Source organism: Chelonia mydas, chromosome 4 (genome assembly GCF_015237465.2).
Source record: "Chelonia mydas isolate rCheMyd1 chromosome 4, rCheMyd1.pri.v2, whole genome shotgun sequence".
Taxonomy (NCBI): domain Eukaryota; kingdom Metazoa; phylum Chordata; order Testudines; family Cheloniidae; genus Chelonia; species Chelonia mydas.
In genome coordinates, this window is record NC_057852.1 from 119,801,454 (window position 1) to 119,808,336 (window position 6,883).

A 6,883-nucleotide genomic window follows, 5' to 3' on the forward strand; every position below is an offset into this window, starting at 1 on the left:
CTGACACCGAAGAGATGGAAATGCTGGCAATTATTCAAAGATAAAACTTCTTGATTAATATAAAAAGTTTGCACATGCCTCCAGTTTTCCTCTTTAAGGGCTACGTTGCTTCTTTAAGACACAGGCCTGTATGGTACACCGCCAAGGATTTGCTCTAGGAGGCACTGTGTCTCAAGAAGAACACAATGCAAATTTTTCACACAGCTCTCCCTATGTTCAGATTAGTAAATAACTGCCAACAACATGATATGGTAAATGTTGCTAAATGGCAATCGCTGAAGGATTACAACAAGTACTCAAAAATAAAAGTTCATGGTTGAATAAGATCTTAGTTTTTTCCCTTGGTATAACCTAGATCAGATTAGGCTGAGTATGAGTCAAGTTCGTGTAGCATGTCAATTACTGTGATTTCTAGAAAGGTAAGTGACAGTGTCTTCAGTATACCTATATTTCATATGTATTTTCTACTGGTGAACTGGAGTCTTACATAACGTCTTGAACTTGTAGAATGCCTATAGCATTCCGAGAGGTTTACCTGCCTCAGTAGAAGTCAGAATACTGAGGAAGATGCATTCTAAAAGTCCATTCTAAAATATCCCAGCCAAGGTTTGTCTGAGGCAAGCAGATCTCGAGTGCTCATGAACAGATCAGGGTGATACATTTTCCTCAAAACATGCAAAACGCACCTGGTTTGGGGTTTTCCTTCTTACACAGCTGAAATTCAGCAGCTTTGGCAAAAATGTCATTAAGGTTCACGAGCAGTTTGAATAACCTTAGGCCTAGTTATGAGTGAAGCTGGTTTAATTTATTGTTTCATATTGAAGACATGTAAGATGTTTGATTTTGCAAAGATTTGGTAGAAATCCAAGTGAAACTCAGGAGTTTCAACTGAGTAACAATTTGAGTTGTGTGGTGGGACTCAGATGGACCCCAACAAACAGAAATTGGAGAGTAAAAGGGTGAACTAACATGAACGAAACCCAGTGAGAATTAGACTGGTTGGTCTGGATGCTGTCAAGTGTTAGAATTTGTGGTTCAGATTACTACCCAGATCCTAAAAGCGTCAAAATTTAAGATCCTGTATTCAACCCAAAATGATGCAATAGCTGTTCTCAGTAGATTTATGACATTTCCATCTTTCCCCCATCAAAATCCTACAGGGCTCAAAATAAAGAGGTTGGATATCTGCATAGTGGGAGATCTGAAATAATCATGAAGCCGTCACAAGAAAAAAAACAAACAAACTACAGAGCTCTGCTAGAGCACTCACAATTAGAAACGTGCCTTGGCTATCCTGAGGAGCAGACAGATGGTTTCTTCCTTTCTCAGAACCATATTTTAGGGTTCACTTTATAAATCCATTATATCCTTTTTACATATTTGTTTCTAATTAAAATCTCAAGGAAATTTTGCATAGAGATATGAAAAGGGGATTCTATTTTTAAGAAGCATAACAACAAAAGAAAAAGAAATAATCAAGTTCTTACCTGAGGATTTGAAGCTTGTAGAAAAGATGCAGTGATAATTGTAGGTACTATCATTGTCATATTATCATTTTCAACTAATCTGGTATTCAATCTGCAAAATAAATTGACAAGAAATGTCATCAGTGTCAAATTAACATTTTAAATCTATTAGAAAACACTGCTCGCCTCATATTACAACAAAATCAATGGCTCAGTTTAGGAAAGTCATTCACTATCATGCCATAGACAATGACTCCTATTTTAAGATTTACCAAAGTTCACAGGTCAATGAAGTGGGAGGATCTCTGCTTGTCCTAACCTTCAGTAATAACCTAATGGAGCAAAAAACTAAGTTTAAAGTGCTGATAATTTAGTCTATGAAATTCATGCCTTTTTACCCTGAACTAAGAGACAAGAGAATCTCATCTTGTCTTCAATTAAATGTAAAGCTCTTTTAAACACCTTATCTGAGCCAGGATTCACAAGGTCCTATTATTTTTAATGCACTCTTTTAAATTGCAGTATAAATAACTGTACAGATCCTGGATGTGGCAGATGAATTTTTCACAACTGTAGGGTAAAATCCTGATCCCTTCTGAAGTCAATGAGACAAGTCCCCATTGACTTCAATGGGCCCTGGATTTTATCTATGTTGTTTTGCAATCATGGGACTCTGTCTTGTCCTTACTAAACACATGCAATTCCCAATGTTGCCATTGACAGCAGAATACACTATGTAATAGCTGAAGGCAGTGTGAGAAGAAGAGAGAGATGGGATGGTCTGAAGGGGATAGCTGACTTGGGTTATACAATAAATCTTCATTATCTGGTAAATCCCTGGAGTATTAAAAACCATTATTAGCATGAGTTAATGGGCTGTATAAGCCCATGGCTGTGTCCAAACTGCAGTATCCCATTTATATTGATAGTGCCTTTCCACTAGAGCTCTCCAAAAAACAAACACTGCTTCAGAGGCAGGTTCAAAATATGGGGGGGAGGGAGATTGGGGAGGGGAGTGAAGAGAGAATTGTTTGGGGCTGACTCAAAATGAAAATGTTTAGAAATTTTTGGTGAACTGAAATGTTTTAAAAAGTTTCATTTCAATTATGAAGGGCTTTTTAAATTGTTTTTAATTAAAACTGAAGGAAATTCCAACATTTTAAAACATTTTTTTCCTTGAAAGAAACAATTCACTGAAACTGACCTGATTTCACAAATTGTTTCGATTGACCTGAACCTGAAAGTTTTTGGTGAAAAAAGGTTTCAAGTGAAAAATTCCACCTAGCTCTAATTTACACGATGTAAAACCCAATGCTTAATTCGTGCCAGGGCTGAGCCCTGGCACCTCTCAGCTTGGCCGTTCATAACCCTGGCACCCTGGGCTTCTCCCACCAGTTATGAAAGTAAAAAAATTGCTTGAGCCCCAGCACCTCTTTCATTACAAACTAAGCACGGGTAAAACCATAACACTAGTAGTTACTCTGGATTGCATAAACGTAACGGAGATTAGAATCTGACCCTTTAATTCATTTTAAAGATACAGAAGAACAGAAAATGCCAGTCAATACTGTCAAGAAACCAGTGTTTGCAATGTTGTTTTAGCCATGCTGGTCCCAGAATATTAGAGAAACAGAGTGGGTGAGGTAATAGCTTTTATTCGACCAACTTCTGCGGGTGAGAAAGACAAGCTGTTGAGCTATGCAGAGCTGATGAAGTTGGTCCAATAAAAGATATTACTTGTCTCAGGAAATCAATGGTGATTTCTTTTTATTTTGTTTGTGAGCCTACAGTTCTTTGTAGAGAAGGATGGGGCTTGCGTTGTGACTCTGTGTTGCATTGCGCAGATTTTCAAAAGCTTTCAGCATTGCCCTAGCAGTGCTCAGTCAATGCTGAGTACTTCTGAAAATTCCACCCTGCATCAACAAGCAGTGATGTTTCATCTAAAGCCAGTTCATAGCTACATTGAGGCCCTGATCCTGCAAAGCCTCATGCACATGTTTACCTTTAAACATTCCCTTGAAGTCAAAGGGAGTATGCATGTGTTTAAAATTAAACACCCATGTAAGTGTTTGCAGGATTGGGGTCCAAACAGAGAGAGAACTAAAGTTAGACACAAAATGCAAATACAAACCTTACCTTTACTTGGCAATAGCACATCTGTCACAATTATCATCATCAACACCACCTATTAGTTGTATTACCATAAGCTTAGGAGCTCCAGTCATGGACCAAGACCCCATTGTGCTAGGAACTGTATAAGTACAGAACAATAAGATGGTAACTAAAGTCATGGCTTTCTTTAGCTAAAGATAATATTCATGAATGGAGCTTGTTGGCAGGGGGAAAAGAAAAATCACAAAATAAAATTTGCAGGAATGTCAACATTTTCAAAAGCATTTTCACCCTATTCATTTTCAAGATTTTTCATTCATCTACATTTTCTGCTGAATTTTTATGAAAAAATAGTTGTTTCAAAAATCATTAATTTTCAAAAACAACATTTTTTATTTAGAAATATAAATATTAATTTACATGTTTGTATTTTAAATGTATTTTCTAAATCAACTCTAATTTCAATTTTGAAAAAAATCCCACCATGTGATTAAGATGACCAGTCAAAATCAGCAATGGAAAAAACCCAAAACTAAAAATGTCTAATGGACACTGAACAAGCAGCAAGTGAAATATAAACCGCATGGATCCTCTTGGGTCTGACAGGCCACATGACAAGAAAAAAACCACAGCTAAGGACAACAAAGAAATTTTGCCAACTGCAATACTCGGATTTTATAGCAAGTCTTGGTGTTTAACTTTAAGCGTTTGCTCCTGGAGTCATGTGATTACATGAGAAACTGAGCTTCCACTTTTTATAAATAATTAGTTTCTAGCCCTCATGGCTGCAGGGAAAAGCTTGAAAGGATGAAGCCATGGTTTTTAGTGGCCTGAGTCATGATTTTTGCTTGGGGCAGATAATACTGTAACAGGCTGGATTTCTCATCAAAATTGTCTATTGGAAGCAAGAAAATTGTTGTGGAAAAATTTCACTTTCAGACTTTGTTCCAAAGATTTCTAACAGTTCTTATGCTATCTAGAGTAGAGGCTCCAGCATGAGATAACAGGTGAAAAAAGTGTGATTGTGGCTAGATTGTGCCTGTTATATGCCAACCTGCAATGGGAGCAGCAGTGCAGCATAGAACCACCCTGAGAGCACCAGCAACTACCTCCTGGGTCACACGGGGTGTTTGCCAACCACTACTTTGCAGGAGTGCAGCATAATCCCTCCTATTATATGGCCAGCCAGCTCTGCTGACCAGTGTATAAAAGGCAGACCACAGTCCCTCTTTCTCTCCACCATGCTCAGCTAATGTGTGCCTCCCAGGGGGCAAAGGGGTGCTAATCAGAGAGCAGACACTATGCTCCCCTGACTGTGGGAGCTGCAGTTTTCCAGGCCATAAAGGCAGGGGGAGTACAGAGATTTCTTACTCCCTCTCTCCTACCACACACCCACATAAGAGCTAGACAAACTCTCAGCTTTCCTAAACATTCAAACGATGATGACAATATTCTGGAAGCTCTGTAAACCTGGTGCTGTTTCCCTGTGGTTCCATCCCCTTTGTCCCACTCAGGTAGCCCAAAGGGGTAGTAACCTAGCTGCAAATGCCTATCAAAAAAAAAATCCTGTTTGAAGCAGCCTGGGCCATAGGTCTCTGAACTCACCTTTTCTTGGGGCATCCTTCTGCTTAACAAGGCAGAGAGAGCTTGAGTAGAACTACTATGTTATTTGCATGTAAACAATACATGACTAACACACCAGTAACCAGAGCCTGGTGTTGCTGACTGTAATTCCCTGCTGTCCAGAACCATGCTTTCTATAATAACTTTGTTTTGAGCATGGCTGTAGATACCAATCACAGCTGTTCCACACAGGAGTAGGGAGTGTGGTGGATTGGGAGTAGTCCTTCATTGGCGTAGAATCCTAAACCTGTAATGGAACTTAAAGCTGTCTGGCCTCAGGTTTTAATGTATTGGGGCCAGCTCTAGTCCTAAGAACCAGGAAGGTGAAAACAGCCATCTGACTCCTCCTGTGCTCAGACCCTAGCCCATAATCTTGTTTACAGGACAAGCTACATTACGGTAGACGAACTGCAATTCACCTAATATAAAACACAAATGTATGAGCGATTTAAAAGCTAGGCACCTGGAACAGTAACTCATCAAATGTAACCTGAGATATAAAACTATTATACCTCAGAGAGTGCTAGGATTCGACTCAAGTAGAAAGCAAAAAAAGAAGGTACCAACGGGCTCGACTTCTGCCCTCAGATAATGTTCATGCAGTTCCTTCAACTGGGACCTGCAAACATATATCTGCGGGCAAAATACCGCCACATGTTAGCAATTAGCATATACTGCTCAACAATAATATGTTAATAGTGGTAAAATTATTCACGTCTTAGGAATCTTCTTTCAGGTCTGATGAGTGTATGTTTTTTCCCTCTAGAACATGTTGGAACCTAGCAACTGATCCCAACTTAGATCAAACACAGAATGCAAGACAGTGATTAAAAGGCCCACTCCCACATTCCCTGTTCACACAACACTGCCCTTCAAGTCTCTGAAGTTTAGGTTTCCAACTGAGAAAACTTTTTTAATTCCCAGCATCAGAATGTGCTTCTTTTTACCACTCTTCTTCTTGTATCCTGTGTTCTCCCTTCCTCTCCAACTGAGAAATCTTTACTTGATTTGGATGATTCTTTACAGGTGGCATTAAGTGGAAATGTTTTTAACTTGCAAAGCACACAGCAAGAGCAAAGCTGAGTATGGTTTGCTTTTCCTCTTTTCCCTGCCCTCACCCCAGTATGTGCAGTGGTGCTGCAACTACGGGGGCTGGGGGTCCTGTTGCAGCCCCTGGCCTGAAGTAGTAATAACAGACACCAAAGGCATGGTTTCCATCATCAGCACTCCTACCTACGTGTACAATGAAGCGAATTCTGCAGATTAAAAATAATAAAGGCTTAAAGGGCCACATTTTTAAGGGTATTTGGGTGCCAAAATACCTTTGAAAATCTGCTCAAAGTCAAGGCACAGCCCCATGCCAGGGACATCCAAACACATTCAACCCTGCCTCAGGGAAATTTTAGTAAGATTCAGCCTTAGAAAGGCACAATCTCTCCTCAAGATACTTAATGCATACCAGGTGCTGGAGGATCCTGTTTTGCCCCTGCATGACTGGCCCATGGGCATATGTAGAAGAAGACTATGACTCTATCTTCTCCCCTCTGGGGCATATGGAGAGAGCAGTCCCTGTGATCCCTTTAGAGAAAGGGCTGCTATTGTGGCTAGCCCTACACAGGCCATGAACGAGAGAGGATTCCTGTGGCCTCCTTTTCCACACACCTGACCTTAAATTAAATTAA

The 6,883-nt window shown here is 39.8% G+C and overlaps 1 long non-coding RNA gene across 2 annotated transcripts in view; it reads right to left on the bottom strand.

The window, feature by feature from the left end:
* LOC122465582 overlaps positions 1-6,844 on the bottom strand; it is a 65,883-nt gene extending 59,039 nt beyond the window's left edge. The window contains exons 1-2 of one of the 2 annotated variants that reach the window (XR_006290524.1): positions 6,661-6,844; positions 1,488-1,578 (exon numbers count right to left, since the gene is read on the bottom strand). This is a non-coding gene — a long non-coding RNA (uncharacterized LOC122465582). The remainder of the gene's footprint in view (positions 1-1,487; positions 1,579-6,660) is intronic. The other variant, XR_006290523.1, reaches the window with a different exon arrangement.
* Between the last annotated feature and the right edge of the window lie 39 nt (positions 6,845-6,883).